Source organism: Muscardinus avellanarius (genome assembly GCF_963383645.1).
Source record: "Muscardinus avellanarius genome assembly, chromosome: 12".
Lineage (NCBI taxonomy): Eukaryota > Metazoa > Chordata > Mammalia > Rodentia > Gliridae > Muscardinus > Muscardinus avellanarius.
In genome coordinates this window covers 8053715-8072364 of record NC_137798.1, presented here as the reverse complement: position 1 = coordinate 8072364, position 18650 = coordinate 8053715, and positions in this window count along the sequence as shown.

Below are 18650 nucleotides of genomic sequence, written 5' to 3'. Positions count from 1 at the left end.
TTGAGAGAATAGATAAGTCAGAGGGAGGAAGTTTGTAAAAGAAATGCGGGAGGGAGCAAACAAACATTCATTTAATAACAAAACAAGCAACAAAACTAACAGTTGTAAGAATAAATCAAAGATGAAAAAAAAAACAATAGAAAAGCAGTACTGCTAATTTACATATACAGGGCCCATAAAATTTCTGTTCACTGTATTAGATTCTGGAGTATGTTCCATATATCTCTCATTTGCTTCATAACCTATTGTTAGCTTTTGGACCCACTTGATGAATGTTTGTGCCCCTGTCTCACCTTTTACTTCTTTGTGTTCAGGTGTCAGGGAGGTGGTTGTCACTGTAAATTAGTTCTGTGTAGGTGCAGGGTTCTGGGAATTCTGGCCTTGGGCTCTGCACTTTCTGGCCCTGGGCTCTGCGTTCTCTGCCCTGGGCTCTGAGATCTCAGGCCCTGTGCTCCGTACTTTCTGACCCTGGGCTCTACACTCTCCTCCCTGGGCTCTGCGATATCCAGCACTGTGCTCCGTGCTCTCTGGCCCTGGAATCCATGTTCTCCACCCTTGGCTCCATGCTCTCTGTGTAATATCAACTGACGCCCTGTGACCCTGAGCCAGTACTGTGCCCTTCGGTAATACGGACCCATCTTGTGTCTGTAGGTCATAACTACTACCACCTCAGGGTTGCTGCATCTGCACTGGGGAGTCATCAACTGAGGAGCATGACTACCTTGCTGTCCTGCGGGCTGCTGGGTCTCTGGAGGGCACAGTGTACTACTGCTGCGGGTACTGGCTTTTGGTGAGTGCATGGGCTTTTGAATCTTTACCTCTGTCCCTGAAGCATGGTGCTGGTTGCTTAAAATGTTGGAGTTCTGCCACCACTTTCTGCACTTCAAGTCCTTGGTTTACTTGCCAGAATTTCTTGGGGCTGTGGAGCCAGCAGTCATAGTTTGGGCCAGTGTCCTGAGATGGTGCCAGCCACCACACCAGGTCATTCATACACTCAGGCTCTTTGCTGTGAATCTTGTGATCTGATTTTTAGATATTCTTTCGCCATGGTTCCCTATTTTGTATTTTTGTTTGTAAGTATCTTCTCTGCTTTGTTGCTTTGTTTTTCTTGTCAAGGAGCTGCCTTCTTGGTAGTTGATTTTTGTTTGTTGCAGCTACTGAGATGTCTTACGTTCCACAGTAACCATTTTCTTCCTCTGGGTTTCTCTTTCATCAGAGACCCAAGCTTCTTCCATCTTGTGATTCTGATATATTTTTGGCCCCCAGTGGATTTTATCTGTCAAAGCAAAGAAATACTACAAAGATAAAGATAAAGAAATACTACAAAGGAGGTTTCATTGGTAAATCTTAGACATGTGACTGCACCAAACTCTGAGAACCTGAAAAATATAGTTTAGAAATGTGTAATTTCTCTCTTGTCAATGAAACATAGACTAACGGGACATTTCAAGTTTCTCTGCATTCTAAAACTCATAGATTTCTAGTCACATATACCATACTTCCTTTATAAGGCAAAAAGATAGACAATTATTCTTTGTTCCCCAAGCTACTTCTCTACTTTCCTTCTATATGAAGTGTCCTTCCCTGCCAATTTTCCCCCAAATTACTTTCTCTTTCAAGGCCAACTTCAAAATTCACTTTTTTGATGGCACCTCTTTGTGAGAAGGGTGAAAAATAGCTTACTGTTCAATCAGGCATGGGGAGAAAATATAGTTCTTTGTTTTCCTATAACTGATCAGCATTTCCTCACAAACTCTAAGCTTCTCATGATTACCAATAGAAAATAGGGGGGGAAATACGATTCTTACAAGTTCAAAGTTTAGCCCAACTTAATACTTAAACATTTTTTAAGTCCTTTGAAATGGGCCAATATGCTTTCCGATGTGTTATGTAATACATAGTATATATCTTCATCTATTTTTCATCTATGCCTACCTCATCTGTCTAAAAGTTAAATAAAATAGTACTAATAGAACATTAGTAATGTGGCTGAGTCTCCTTATATCCACCTTCTATCACAGGGCACTTCATGTGGGCACTTTGTAAGCCCTTCAGATCCTCTCTTCTTGGTCTGTCTCCTGGACACGGAGCATGGAAGTTGACTGCCATGATGACTGCCATAGAAACCAGGTGGCCTAATCTGGAAGTGTGGGATAATTAGCTTCCTGAGGTTGTACTCTGACCAACAAGACCAAGGGACAGGGGTGGAGGAAGAGGCCAAATGTGGAGCTTGGAGACAGGCAGGTTTAGGTTGGGTCCCAGCTTGTTACGTACTAGCCATGTCCTCAGAAAAGACACTTGCAACCTCAGTTCCCCTCTTTCTGTAATATGGGAATAACAATAGTTACCAATCAGGTTGCTATGAAGATAAAATAAGTAAATGATTTTTCTTGCTGAAAAAGGACCCCCTGCATGTCCTCAAATCTCACCATTGACTTCAATCGACCTAAAACTCCTAAATGGCTTATGCTGTGGGGTGGTGCATTAAAAATGGAAATGGGGCCAGGAGTAGTGGTTCATGCCTTAATTCCCAGTACTTGGGAAGCTGAGATGAAAGGATCCCAGGTCCAAGGCCAGCCTTAGCAACTTAACAAGATGCTCAGCAACTTAGTAAAACCCTGTTTCAAACAAAAAATAAAGGCTGGGGGTGTAGCTCAGACATAGAATGTCCCTGGATTAAATCCCTAGTAACACAAACACACACACGGATGGGTGATAATGTAGGGGTATATGATGTTTTCAAGTTATCTGCTTTCTCCTCATTTCCATTTGCAAAATAGCTAATCAGTTATTTTCTTCAGAGAATCCATAATTCATTACACAGTATAAACGCATGGAGTGAAAAATTGTTCTTAGAAGTAGAGCATGAGTGACCTCAAAGATGGCAGGCCCAGGTGGGATAGAAAGGTCACGTTGACTTACTTGTGGAAGTAAATGAGAAGCTGTAGAGTTAGAAGGAGAGGGTAGGAAATCAAAGTAGGGCAGGACAGGGGTTGGGGAAAATGACTGCACAGAAATGGCTCTAGTAAGGCAAATAGGATACTCTGGGAAGTTCACTAAAGTTGGAATTAACTTTCATTGCCTTCAGTCATGTGCTTTTGTGTCATTAGAATTAAAAACTTAAAATAAAAAAAAATAATGAAGAAAGGCAGGAGAAAGGCCAGGGGCTGTATCACTCAGTGTTGACCTTGGGAATGCCAACCCTTACACCTCATCTTATACTTTCAGTTACCCCTACAATTTGCTCATAGAACTATACCCAGAATCTTTGGTGTTTTAGAATCTACAGATGGAAGGGGATATCCACAAGAACCCCTCGACTCTTCCCCTCAGACACAATAATCCAGGTAAAGATTTCGGCAAGACCTGTAGAGATATTCTCAGTCCCCTGATCACCGTGGCAACGTAAAGGACAGGCCTGATCACACTACCTATGGAAGAGGCCTCATGATAAGTTCCAGGATGCATTTCCATCTCGGAATCTCAGCTGCTTCATCTTCAAAGTGAAAAAAATAAAGCTAAATGGCATACACAATATTTTAATTTTAACCTATGCTTTTTAGCATGCCTTTTATTTTTATTTATTTTCAAATATACACGAGTCAGTGCACTATAACCATACATCATAATGAGGATTGGAGAGATAGAACATGCATGCACACAGACAGCCCTTGATATGTTTTCATCCGGACCCCATCGTTTATCTGTTCTTTCATTCCTAAGATTTCCCAGGATTACAGATGCCATCAATTTAATTTTGGTGATCATAGAGAGTGCTATTCACTTGACTCTATTATTTGAGGGAAAGGTCTTTATGATTTTCAGGATTATTTTGACCTTAACACAAGACAAATCCAGCCAAACCATTATATTCCTGCAAGATTCTGTGAACATTTTTATCTTTGCATATTTGGAGCTTGTATTTGGGAGAGGGAGTATAAGTCTCCTTCAACATAGAGATTTGACATAAGCAGACAAAGGCAGTTTGACCTTAGAAATTGTTCTGCAAGAGGATTTTGCAGTTTCTCAAAGTCTTCAAGGCAGAAAGAAAGAGTCATCTTTCTAAAGAAGCAACTCAGTCCTATCATTCTTTAACACTATCTCTTTATCTTCAAATTTGGGAAGTAAACGTTGTTTTTTCCCCATTTAAAAAATAACATACAATTCAACGCAGAGATTCCACAGGTGACTACCCTTCTGCCCAAAATTAGTTCCTTGACCTTTGTCTTTTCCCCTCCGTTCTTACTTTTTTCATTAGAGCAAAACATTTTGAGCAGTACTCAAAAGGAAACCGAATGTGAATCAGAGGCGTATTGTTTCTTCTGAAATATTTGGAGAGTTTCACTTGGCAGCTTTAGGTGGCATAGGAAGGTGAGCCTCCCCCCACACTTTGTTCTCAAACGTCCAGCCAACTGTACTTCAGCCTGAGCCCTGGCTCACTTTACAGGGTTATACATCCATCTTGTCCAAATTCCCAGAGATTTTTGTGAATGGGTACACTTTCCAGAACCAAACATAACAGCGAGAAAAATTCGCCCGAAACTTTCCGAAAGAAGAAAAAGCTGTCCCCTTGCTTGCAAATAGCCATGGTACTGTTTTATTGGAACTGGATTCTTGAACTGAAATGCACTTCCTTGTTTACTCCCTTCCACAAATGCTTGCGTAATGCTGCCTCACACATAATCCTTCCCTGTAATTTTTATAGTATCTGAAAGCAATTTCCAGATTTATTTTGAAAGTCAAATGATTCCTCTCAACAATTCTCTGAAGTGTGTTTGAAGAGGGTTTGAGTAATTGTTTTTCAAATAAAAAGTAAAAGCAAAGGAAGACAAGAGGAGTGATTAAAACTACACGGTGAGACGCTGCTCATACAACTCAGTGCGTGCACGGTCAGTGCCATTCCCATACTAATCTAATTCTTCAGATACTAGAATCCATTTCTTATTTTTAAATAAAAAAATAAACGGATTTTATTTTTTAATTTAAAAATAAGATTGCCTTTTAAAGGGATAGTGTTATCTCAATGTTTCCGATTCTTCCCGATCACACCATCAGAAAGCAATTCTCTACTACTCTATCCAAAGGCAAAGAAAAAATAAAAAAAGCTAAGGAAAGTAGAAAAGCTAACAGAAGTTAAAAAAAAAAGAAAGGAATGCTAGAATGATTTTTAACCTTCAGCTGTAATAGAGCAAAATGAAAGTTTTCCCAAAACTGCACTAACATTTTCCCTTGCCTTCACTTAAGCAATGACTCTTACACAAGACTTCCTGTGTAACCCCTCTCTGAATGTCACTCCTGATTCAGAAAACCCTTGGCATTAAAAACCAGGTAATGTTAGAAGCTCTAGACCTTATTTTAAATGATCTCCCAATTTAAAGTAAGAGGTTAAAATAATATCAGAGTTTGTGGAGAGTAGTGTTCACCCGTTACGGGTAGTAGGTTACATCCTGTATCAATGTAGGTTTTGTTATGTAGGTACAGTGGGTAGATCAAGAGATGACTTGTGTTAAGGAGATGGCTTGTGGCATTCACACATTGCAAAATGAGGACCCTTATTGTAGCTTTTGTGGGAAAGAATGGGCGACAGCATGTAAGTATGTTTAGGATTGGCTATTTTGAAACAAATCTCAGAAGACTAGGTGCTATCCCTAGTTGTTTGGCACCTGGTCCTGGGCCAATGGAGGTAGGTTGTGAGAGGCTCAGAGTGTGAGTCCTCTGATCAAGGCATGGTCGGGTAGCCTTATGGAGCTTGGTGGCGTAGTTTCCATTTCAATTGACAGGTTTTGATTGCCAGTGTGTTCCTGGGTGATCTGTTTATTGTCTCTAGGAATTTATAGCCCTGGGAGGTGTAGTCCTTCCAGGGCCAGCAAGATTGCCACTGCTAAATTTCCAAGGTTGGGCAAAGTGTTCTGAGGAGCCTAACAGAAGGTTTCCCTTGGCTTCTCTGAATGTGCTCTGCCACAGATTCACAAGCCTCATCATTTCTCCCAATTTAATTCTTACACGAGCCAGGTGTGGTGGTGCATTCTTGTGATCCCACCATTTGGGAAGCTGAGATGGGAGGAACACGGTTTGCAGACAGTCTCAGCTACTTAGTGAGGCCCTCTGCAACTTAGTGAGACCCTGTTTCAAAATAAAGATTAATTCTTACATGAAATTGGGAATTTAAAGGAAATTGCCCGAGTACTTGTAATTCCCACAGTAGGTAGGGAGCTTTTTAGATGGAAAACTGGACCTAATTGCCTCCCCAATGCAACTGACAGACACTCAGAGCTCACACCAACGACAGTGCCCAAGCAAAGACAAATCTGCAAAGTAGATGTAATCTTCCCTTTGCTGTGTTTACATTTCCCTTGTAAAAATTCTCTCCACCCTCCTTGTATCTGTGCTCCAGAGCCTCAGTGCATGCGTTCTCCCAGCCAGTTGCTTAGAGCTTCCAAATTTAGCATTTTTTCCTTGCCTAATATTTTGGGGCATTATTCTCCATCCCATTTCATACTTCCCAAATCTACTCAAATAATGAGCTAAAACACTATGATGGGTTGGATGTGTAGGCTGAAATTTTTGCATTGTGTGGAATGGAACATAGCCTTTGAATACAGTCTACTGGGTTATATCTGTCTCTACTTAGCTTGACAATACCTTGAGTCTAAAAGGAGAAGATACAAGCGCATAGATTCCCAAAGTGGGTAGGGTGATACTGTCCCCAAAGAGGCATGCTGGAATGATCCAGGGGGTGGCAGTAGCCTTCAGTACAATTTGGGGGACATTGAATAAAAGCAAGGGGGCTGTAGAAGTACCCAAGGGACACTGAGTGTCTGTTTATATAATATACATGTAATTATACTTTTTTAAATGAACAGGAAACTAAAAGTTTGGGAACCTCTGGGAAGATATCAATTGAGTAGGAATAAGAAAGTATATACCTCTAGATAATTGCCCATAGCCTCCTGGAGCAGGCTCCAGGGAGAAGAACTAGGATAGATTCCTAGAAGAAGAAAATTTTGCAGAAGAGAAATCAGAGCCAGGTATGATGGCATAAACTGTAATCCCAGTATTTGGGAGGCTAAGACAGGAGGATCGCAGGTTTGTGGCCAGCCTCGGCAACTTAGTGAGGTGCTCAGCAACTTAGTGAGACCCCGTTTCAAAATAAAAAAATAAAATTGGGCTCGGGGTATATCTCATAGATAGAATGCCTCTGAGTTAAATTCCCAATAACACAGAGAAAAAAGGAAAAGAGAGAAAGAGAGAAAGAAAGAAGGGAAGGAAGGAAGGAGAGGAGAGATAGAGAAGAGAAAGTGTAAGGGCAAATGTTCAAATGTTGCGTGTTCTGCTTAAGAATAGCTTAGACTTTATGACGTGTTTTCCCTGGGAAAAAAAAAAAACAAGCATAGGCAAGTCCAGTCAGCTGCACACACCCAAGAGAATTGAACAGATGATATACTTTGCACAGTGGAAGTTGCCAAATGTGAAAGGCCATTCTTATGCTGTAATATTCAACATTGATGGCTAAGAATGTCCTGGGTGAGTTTGCCTGAATGAAGAAACAGCATCCTGTCTTTTATAAATATTTTGAGGTGGTAAAAATAATGGCCTTTGTCATTTTGCCTCATTTTGATAGGATACTTGGTTCTGAGAAGCTCAGAGAAGCTCTCGTGAGTTTCGGCTTGTTCTGATTTACAAGTGACCTTTGGATGCATCCGCAGTTTGTTCCTGGAATTTATACCACAGGGATTCCCTTCCAGTCCTCCTTACTTAATTACTGAACATATCACACATAAATGCAATGGGAAGGCAGACAAGCATTTGAATTATTTTCAAAAGAAAGCTTATGTTGGAAAATATTTGAGCTGTATCCACTTTGAGGGTTTCTTTTGTCTAATTCAAGCATTCTTTCATAATTTGGCCATCCTGATAAATTATTACTCAAAAAACATTTAAGCTATTGTGCTCTCTTTTGGAGCACTGGTGGCAATCCAAAAACATTCATTCAAACGTTGTCTTTCACTTCAAGGTTTGGTAACTCAACCACACAAGTTAACAACACACTTCATGTGAAAAGTCGTGTCTAAGATCCCAAAGCCTGAGAGAAGAAAATCCACCCCCAGACTCAGCTGAATTTTTTGGTCTCTGGGATCAAATATGTGTCCTTTTATTTCAAGAAACATTTTAGAAATAAAAATTAAAGTGAAGAGGCTGTTTCTAAAAGCTATAGGTGTTGGTCCCCTTGGTGGCCTAAATAACAAATGTGGGCAGGATAGCAGTGGGAAATGATATGATTGCCAGAATATCAGCAGGTATCCTGCCCGCACAATACACATGGTACTAAGAACATGTGGAAGCTGTTTTTCACAGAGGCAGGCTCTGCCCCGTGCTTGGCACTGGATCAGATTATACTGGGTAACTATTGGAGAATTTTCATCCCAAGTACCACTGGTACTATGCCACTTCCTTGCTCAAAAATATCCCTAAAGTATGGTAGGCATTATGACGGCCCCTAAAAGATACCCATTTCCAATTCCCTGCTACGATTTGAAGGCATCCTTCAAAAGTCCATTTATGGGCAACTCCATGGCTGAGATGATATGCTAAAGGTATTTGGACGTGGAGACCTGGAAGTGCTGGAAGTGGTTAGGATTAGGTGAGGTCCTGAGGACGGGGTTCTCATCACAGCGGTGGCTGTATAAGAGGAGGCAGAGAGATACAAGGTAGCACACCTGCTTGCTCAGCATGTGATGCCCTCCTCCATACTATGATGCAGCAAGAAGGCTCTTACCAGATCCCACGGAGATTCTGATGCCATGACCTTGCATCTCCCAGCTTCCGGAATGATGAGCCAAATAAACATCTCTTCTTTATAAATTATCCAGTCTCAAGTATTGTGTTATAGCAACAGAAAATGGACTAAGACATCCCAGTACTTGTGTATATATTGTTTATTGCCTTATGTGACAAAATTTCCTTTGTCACTGTGGTTTAAAAAAAAAATCTTGAGGTGGGGAGATTATTATGAATTATCTAGGTGGACCCAATGAATCCCAGTCCCCTAAAACATGACTATTCCTACCACAGTTCCATTCCTCACAATGTTTTCCCTCTAATTCCTCCATCTTCAATCTGTAACCTACATCCCACTTGGGAACAAAGCCATTTCCCACCCATGATGCTTCTTCTACCTTCGCACTCCTGTGATTCTTTATATCCACACAGCATATCTGCCATAAAGATAATCAAGCTTACTGGTCTAGGAATTCCTTTACATGCTCAGAAATTATAAAAAAAGCAAATATCTTTTTATTATCTGACTTAAATCTATGAAATTTACTTCTCTAGAAAATAAAGCAAAAAATTTAAGTAACTATTAATTTATTTTAAAATAATCATATTGGAAACCAATGGTTTCCAAAGGACCAATCTTGCATTCTATAAAATCATGCATAAGTAAAAATTTCATTTAAAGTGCAAGGGAGGCCAGTGATGTTAAAATCCACTGGCCTTTCATTAGCTGAATTTCATTTAATTTTAAAATAACTAATACATTTTAATAACGATAGTTACATTTTCCAGAGCAAGAAATTTAATGAGAAGTGTGACATGTCTCATTTTTTTGCAAATCCCTTTGGGAGTTAGTTGATTCTCAATCTGTTCCATCTATTGTTATATATTGTTTTGGTTAAAGTGTTGAAAGAAAATCTGGCCTCAAACGGGTTGCAATTAAAAAGGGGAAATTATTTTTCCATTATTTTATAATATTTTCTTGTTATCTCTCAAGTGATAAATTGATAGAGCAAATTAGAAAGGGAAAAAAATCACACGGAAATATCACAATGGAAAGAGTAAGTACGACTTGCAAAGAAGTCTAAGAAGTCTAGAGTACAAAAAGATAGTCTACAAGAAAAAAATAAAGATAAAATGAAAAATTATTTAAAAATTATAGCGAAGAAATATGTATGTAAAGTATCTAGACTATTTCATGGTCCTAAAAATCCAGGAGGAATGGGTGGTGGATTAAAAAACCTACTAGGAGCAATTTTCCTGAAATAAAGATTTAAAATCTGTCGGCCAAAAAAAATCATGCCAGTGCCGAGAAAAAATAATACTAAAGATTATTGTGACATGTTCTTGTGGAGTTACTGAACTCTAATATGGGCATTCCAGCAGAAATAGAGAGGGCCATGAAAGGAAGAATTTGGACTTTCTTCAGATTTGTCCAGAGCATCTCTTGACACCAGAAAACTGTGGAACAATCTCTGCCAAGCTTGAGGGAAATCGGACCAAAGGACTGGATGCCCAGGTAAGTGGTTTTTCAAATGTAAAGGTAGCAGGCATTCTTAATCAGGCAAAAATCCAGAGACTACAGCACCTATCATTAGTTCTTGGGGGTGAGGGGGAAGAAAAAAACACCACATGTCTTAAAAATTAAATCAAGGCAACCAAGATATAAACCAAAACTGAAAACTTAGGAATAAAAAAAAAAACTGTGGTTAAAAACCTCAAACTGGCACATAGTCAATACATTTAAATATAGAATGAAGACAAAACAAGCAAGCAAATGTGGTTACAAAAATACATAACTATTATGAATATTTAAATTGCCAAAATAATATACTTTAAATTCTGAAGCTAGAAAGGAGACAAGTTTGCAATAAAATTTAAATGTACTGATTTTCCCATCTCTCATACCAAGAGATCGGTAGATACTAAGTGATGGTAAAACTTGCAACTAAAACCACAATGGCTCAAAGGTTGCAATGCTTTTCACTATCTTTTTTTTTTTTTAAGTTTAGAAGAGAACTTTGAGCTGTGATTAGAAAAAAATTCCCCAGGAAGCCCAGCAACTTCTTTATTTTTTTTTTGCCTCAGTTTGCTTTTCTCAGTTGGAGTTAATGGGAAAATAGACATCAAATTTAAAGTTATTGTATTAAAATTGATATATAGATTGCTTTTCTAGTTGTGTGACGTTATTAGTACTTCTCTAGGTTCTATCTGTGTGCCTGTGTCTAAAACGTCTAGAATGAAGCTCACCAGATGTTTGAAATTTTATAGTGTATATGTTTTATGAAACAAAAGATTATTATGATTTAGGAAATGGGCATAGTAAGACATATTATACTGGGTCCTTAGAATTCAATGATTTTACATATGGAAGGAACTTAGCACAATGGCTGGTTCATAGTAAAGACTCAAGGAAGGTTGTTGAGGTCAGGAGGAGGAGAAGGAAATCCATTTGTAACCAAATGGACTGATCTGGTTCTGCTGCACTGGACTATTTAGAGAGTGTAGCATCTAATCTCATGGTGGATCTGGGACTCAGGGTGATTTTCACGATGCCCACTGACATGGCCATCATCAAATTCATAATTTAGCGTTAATTCGGTGTGGAATGATGTTCTTGATGAGGGGCACAACCTGGCCTGATCACAACTGTGGATGAGACTAATCTCATTTAGTTCCTGAAGTCTACATCTATTTGGAAAGATAGTGTATCTTTACTGAAAGACAGTGCGTCTAATTGCTTGGTTAAAATGCACTGCTTTGACAGTGCATCTTTCTTGAAAGATGGTGCATCTAATTGCTTTCTTGTAGACACAACAACAACTCCGTTGACCACTAGTGTCTTTGGAGATGAGAGAAAAGCAATTTGCCACAATATCACCGAAGTTAAGAAAAATTTTAAAAAATCTCAAAAATTAGGAAAGTAGCTGAACTATACTACAAATGTATAGGATTTTAATATTTTCTTTGCGCAAGGAAGACTATGTGTAGATGGAGAATTGTTTCATCTTCCCTTTGTGATTGCAGGATTACACAAGAGCTGTCAGCAAAACGTTTGAAGAAATTTTCTCCCTGATTTTGTTTATGGTTTTACATAGACTAATTATATTGACTGGGATAATTTTACCATCGGTGGTCATTCTTTCCTCTCTACCAGTGTTATAATTGGATGCATGAGAATGATTCATATGACCATGCTTATGTGACAATGGCAGCAGAAAAATAGGAATGAGTACATGTGGTCTAACTTGGCTTGGGAAATGTGTAAATATAAATATAAAATTACAATAGAAGATGAAATTTCCAGTGAGCAAACAGTTCTGCATAACACGCGCAGGGCTGAGAACACTGTGCCCTGCCATATAGATAGTTCAGGGGAAGTACAGATAGGTGGACTCGGGCATTTCAGAAAGGTAACCGTGCTGAAAAAACACAGTCTCGACCTCAAACAAACCTGATTCTAAAACCTGCCACTACCTCGTTCTTAGTAAGTTTGGACAAATTAAGCACTTAATACTCCCTAATATACATGATGTACATTTAAAAACATATCAAAGTTAATCACTAAGAAGGAGGGAGGGGGAAGGAATGGGGTAAAAATTGGGGAAGGGCTAAATGAGTGATGTAAACGTGTATGCCTCCACCATCTTGTACTCCAGTAAGATGTATGACTACTATGCACCCATAAAATTTTTTGAAAATCCGCTAAAATCATAGTTTTGTCTTTGGTAGAAATAGTAGCAATAACAACATTGTGTACTATATAGTTATTATAAGAACTGGTGAAGTAACATACGTGATAAAACTAACTGTTCACAGTAGGACAGATTCTCAGTAAATGGTGGTTAGATGTGGCCGAACAGTGATGACCTGAGATTGTCAGATATTGTCAATTCTAGATTGTCAGCAGTTCTAGAAGTGGTTTTTAACAAGTTGGAGAAGACTGATCATTTGCCTTTCACTTTTCAAAACACCTTTATTGGTATAATGCAATTATACATTATAGTGAGATGCAAAGTGATACCAACATCCATGCACAAATTACTTGGTGTATTTTCCTGGTATACCTGCTACCACTCTCTTATTCCACTTCCCATTCATGTTGGTAAGATTGGCAGTGAAGTTAGGTGAGAGAGAGAGAGAGAGAGAGAGAGAGAGAGAGAGAGAGAGAGAGAGATCACAAGAGAGGAGGAAATGATTACTTTCTAATAGGTGTTAGAAATGGACCAAACCCTTCTCATAAATATCTCACTTATCAGATTAATCACATTCTTTCAAGTGTTCACTCATTTAACTCAACCTTATTTGAACTGTCCCCTCCCTCGATCCTCATTCCCCCCTTCCTTCTCCCTCCCCCAATTCTCTTCCTCATTTGGTTCCCAGCCAGCCAGCCAGAAATCTTGAGTTTTTTTATTTTTTTGGTGGTACTGGGGTTCCTGGAAGCCCTTCTACCTCCGGGCTACACTCCCAGACCCATTTTATATTTTTTTTATTTGGAAACAGGGTCTCTTAAGCCAGCGGGGCTGGTTCCGAACCAGCGTGATCCTCCTGTCTCCGCCTCCCAAGCAGGGGGTTTCAAGCGTGCGCCACCACGCCCGGCTTGAGTTCTAATCATAGGTCTTCCAACCATATGCTATGTGGCAATGGATAAACCATTCATCCTTTTACTCTGTTGCCTCAGTTGTATGATAAAGACATCCTATTATTAGAGCCAAAATAAATAGAAAATATGTAAGAATTCTGAAAAATATGGTGTTCTATACCAAAGTGAGCAAACACATAATGATGTCAATAATTAGGCTCGACTTCTATACCTTCTGTTTGTTTCATCTGTTATTCTCTTAACACTAAGAAGCTGTGAGTGAGATTCAGGCAGAACATTTTCATGTTTCTGAGTCTCTGTGAGGGTCCCTTTGAATGAAATATCTTTTCTCCTTATGGCAAAAAGACCCCATATATCCTTGAGGATGTAGGGCTTGGCTTAGATATCGCCATGCTGTAATTTCTTCTCTCACTATCCCCTCATCTGTGTTCTTAAAGGGCACTGACCTTTTTTTACAACTCTTAGTCACACTGTCTAGTGGTTATTTCTTGGTAGCTCTATCTCTTACTGGCATATAGTGACTAGAATATGATTCCTTGAAGTGAAGCTATTTTTTTAACACTATCATTGCACAGAATGAGTGGATTACAGTGGGAGGTCAGAGAGAGAGAGAGAGAGAGAGAGAGAGAGAGAGAGAGAGAGAGAGAGAGAAAGAGAGAGAGAGAGAGGGAGGGAGGGAGGGAGGGGCAGGCAGGCTAGTGCACTTCTGGAAAGGAGTTATCAAGATCTTGAATGATCGATGAGGTCAGAGAGATAATAGAGAAGAAAGATGTCATGTAAACTCTTATGAGAAGGCCGGGGGAAGACCGTGTGATTTTATTACTCGTGAGAAGAGAAGGCAAAGAGATTAAGTAATGTGCTTAAGACAGCTAGAAAGGGAAGTTGTGACTAAAACACAGGTCTGTCTTGTCCAAAGCCAAAACACTGTATTGTCCTTTGATCACAAGGTGCAAGCCATGCCCTGCACAAAGCACTGACCAAAAAGAAATAAAACCTAATCTGAATTCTGCTTGCCAAACCAAGTACCCAGGAGTGGAGGGGGAAAATGACTTCGAGAAGGGGTGTTTTTCATGCCAAGGTAAACTAGATCTTGGGTGGTGGGAGAGAGTGGCCAGAGAGTAGACATATTGAAAGAAAACATAAAAACAAACATAAAGCAAATCTGAGCATTATTTACACCATCAACTATGGAATTCAAAATTTGGAAGAGAAGGGAGACATTACAAATAAAAGCTAAACCAGGCTTGGTGGCGCACGCTTGTCATCCCCGCGCAAGGGAGGCGGAGACGGGAGGATCACGCAGGTTCGATTCCAGCCGCACTGGCTTAAGAGAACCTGTTTCCAAATAAAAATATAAAAATAGGTCTGGGAGTGTAGCCCGGAAGTAGAAGGGTTTCCAGAAACCCAGTACCACCCAGAATGAATGAATGAATGAATGAATGAATTAATTAATGAAAGCTAGCTGGGTGTGATGCCATATACCTGTAATCTCAGTACTTGCGAGGCTGAGACAGTAGGACCAGAGGTTCAAGGCCAGCCTCAGCAACACAGCAAGATTCTCAGCAACCTAGCAAGACCCTGTTTCAAAATTAAAAAATAAAAATAAAAAAGAGATGGGCGTGTAGTTTGGAGTTAGAATGCTCTTGAATTTAATGCCGAGTGCTACAAAAATTAAAAAGGAATAAATAAAAGTTAATATTCATGGAAAAATTCTGCACATTCGCTATGTATCAAAATCACCTGTGGATATATTGTTTTGCAGGTTTTTTTTTTTTTACAGTACTAGGGATAGAACCCAGGGGCAATCTACCTCCAAGCTATACCCCAGCCCTATTTTTTATTCTTTATTTTGAAATAGGGTCTCATTGAGTTGCAAAGGGCCTCACTAAGTAGCTGAGGCTGTCCATGAATTGTGATCCTCCTGTCTCAGCCTCCCAATTGCTGGGATTACAAGCGTGTGCCACCATGCCCAGCTTTTTGCAACTTAAACAGGTCTTTATTACAAAAGCAGTAGGAAATAGAAAGAGAAAAACAGCATGCAGACACTCAGGCAGGTGAGCCCAAAAATCGATCTCTGGCTCCCTCTCCATCTTTGACCTTTAAATAGATTTTGTAGTGGTATGGAAGTTCTTGTCAGAATTACCAAGGCAATGGGCTAGTAACTTATTTCTTAGCCAGGTGTTTATGTATAGATTTAATCCATCCAGACCATTTATACATAGGACTCTCCAGGAAGGATCACCTCCATACCCTAATGCTTGTAAATGGACTTTAAATTCCATTGTCAAAGGGCCTTAAGGTCTTATAACGCTTACACAGTATACAGGTGAACAGAGGAAAGACTTGTTTAGTGGGACATTGTAACCCAGGCCACAGCAAAGAACACTGGCTCTTTATTTTTCTGTTCTGTGAACCCTTACTTTCTATCCCCCACTGATGCAGGGTCTTCACTGTTTTTGCTCCCAGGTAGCCATCCCACTTATGGGTCAACAAACAAACATCCTGTCTTGGATGCCTCTTTTTATTTTCCCTCCCAAGGCCCTTCAGTTTAAATATTTGCCAACCTTCCCTTTGTCTCTTATCTGAATGTAATTAGTTTCTATCTGGTTGAGCTGGGAAGGCACTGGCTATTGTAAAAGGAAGGGATACAGATATCACCTCTGAAGAAGCACTCCCTCTCCAGTGTAGCTTCAGAATGGTTATTCAAAGGGCTGCGAGACATTTTAGACAGTCAAAATTAACCCTCTGCAAGAATGGTTCCCGATTAGTATTATGCTGAAAGGGTGTCTGTCTCCGGCAGTCATCCTACCTTCAGAATGTGCCAAACTCCAGAAAGGGATGGTATTCTGGAAGCTCGAGAAGAATACGATGAATAGAAACAAACCTCATTCACAATCTTCCAATTCTGCACAAGTTCCAAAGTGTGTATTTTGGGGAATCAGGTTTGCTAATCACTTACGGCTAGCCTACCTCCCCTCCCGACTCTCACCTTCTTGTAGATAAGACACTTGAAGCAAGCCCATGAGAGTCAAGTTATTTAGAGATGGGCCATGCAACAAGTTTAGTGGAATTCAGAGATTGGAGGTCAGGAGACCCAAATCTTAGCCTGGAGTAAAAAGGGCACACATCGTGTGATGACTAGCTTAGGAAGAGCACAGTAGGGATTGCATGTCAAAATCACCCAGGATAGTCGGGCGTGGTGGCGCACGCTTGTAATCCCAGCATTCGGGAGGCGGAGACCAGAGAATCACACAGGTTGGAAGCCAGCCTCAGCTATTTAGCGAGGCCCTTTGTAACTCAGTAAGACTTAAAAAGTAAATCACCCAGGATGCTGAAAGGGATCCTGACACCTGGTCCCACTACAAATATTCTGATAGGGTAACAGGGTGAGGGGTAGAAGACATGGGGGACTTCAACATTAAGCAACCAGGTACAGTCAGTACAGGGCAGGAAGAAGACTCCAGATGATTTTCCTACAGAAAATCACACCACAGACTGAAAGCACAGTGACTGCAAATAGAGAGGGAAAGACGGGGAGGGAGAGTTTCCTAGAGTAGGTATGGGAAGAGAACATCACTTTCAACTCAACCTTCTCCAGTTCAGTCTCATCATAAAGCACAGCTGAGGGGTTTAGGTTCCACAGGATGGGAATGTTTCATGAAACAGAAAAGAAATGGCTCGTTGAGGTGTTTCTCTCTTCAAGTCTTCCTCTTCCTCCCGCCTCCCTCACCTGGGTCCCCTCCTTCACTCCACAAAGGTTTCTCCTCCTGTGTCTGGAGTCTCTCCTGGGTCCCAATTTCTCCCTAGTTTCCACATATGAGGAAGAACACCTGACCTTTGCTTTTCTTTTTTTTTTTTTTTTTTTTTTTTTTAGTGGTACTGGGGTTCCTGAAAGCCCTTGTATCTCTGGGCTACACTCCCAGACCTATTTTTACATTTTAATTTGAAACAGGGTCTCCTAAGCCAGCGCGCGGCTGGCTTCGAACCTGCGTGATCCTACTGTCTCTGCCTCCCAAGCGCGAGGATTACAAGCGTGCGCCACCACGCCCGGCTGACCTTTCCTTTTCTGTGACTGCCTAATCTCACTTAGCAGAATGTGCTCCAGTTCCATCCATTTCCCAGCAAATGACATACTTTTGTTCTTCTTTATAGCTAAGTAGAATTCCATTGGTATGTATCCCTATGATTTTGTAATCCATTTATCTATTGATGGACATCTCAGCCGGTTTCATAACTCATCAATTATGAATTGTTCAGCTATAAACATATATATGCATGCATTACTATGATAGTCTGGTTTCAATTCTTGTGGTTAGATACCCAGGAATGGTATAACTGGATTATATGTTAGTTTAATCCCCATGATGTACATTAACAAACTTATCAAAGACAACACTCAGTTGATCACAGGAAGGTGGGGAGGGAGATGGAGTAGGGTAGGAATCGGGGGAGAGCTCAGTGAGTATTATGTGCATTCTCTATGCCTCTATTACCTGGAACTTCATCAAGATGCATGGTTATACTGCACCAATTAAAAAATAAAATAAAATTCTAAGCTACCAAAACAAACAACAATAAAAAAGAAGAAGAAAGGAGATGGCTCTGAAAGACAGCAGAAGGACACGGAACCTTTGGCTTCCTGAGTCTCTGGCTTGCATCTAACTCAGGCTGGCAGGCACTACAAGTCATTAGCAGGGATTGAATTTCCTGTGGTCATGGTGAGCTCAGCCCTGGACTCTGTCCAGCTCCTGGGAGACCAGTATCTCCTCTAGCACTCAGCATCTCGGAATACTGAGCTAAAAAGGCAGGAAGAAAGTTGCTGGCCTCCCCATTCCTTATTCGGAAGGGAAGTATCCTTGGAAGATTGAACACCCCTCAACACAGGGTCTCTGCTTTGCTTTTTACTGTCTATTGATTACTGCTGTTTCTTTTTTCTATTGCTGAGAATCAATATATTGTTTCAAATCTATGTCTCCTGTCTCAGCCTGGGCTTATATGTGTGCACTGCCACACCTGGTTTAGGGGAACTTTCAAATGATACAAATGCTAGGACTCCTTCCAAGAATATTTGTGTCTCAATGAATCTGGGTACCAACTAAGTTTGAAGAGCACCACACTTAGGTGTCCTTTATCTACCTCACAGGCATATACAGGCTCAGTCATCAGAATGGCTCTTCCTTAACAAAACTTTTCACCTGGAAGATTAACCTGGCATATGTCATTGGGTTTTTAAGTCAAGACTAGAATATAGCAGGTAAAGCAGATTAAAATA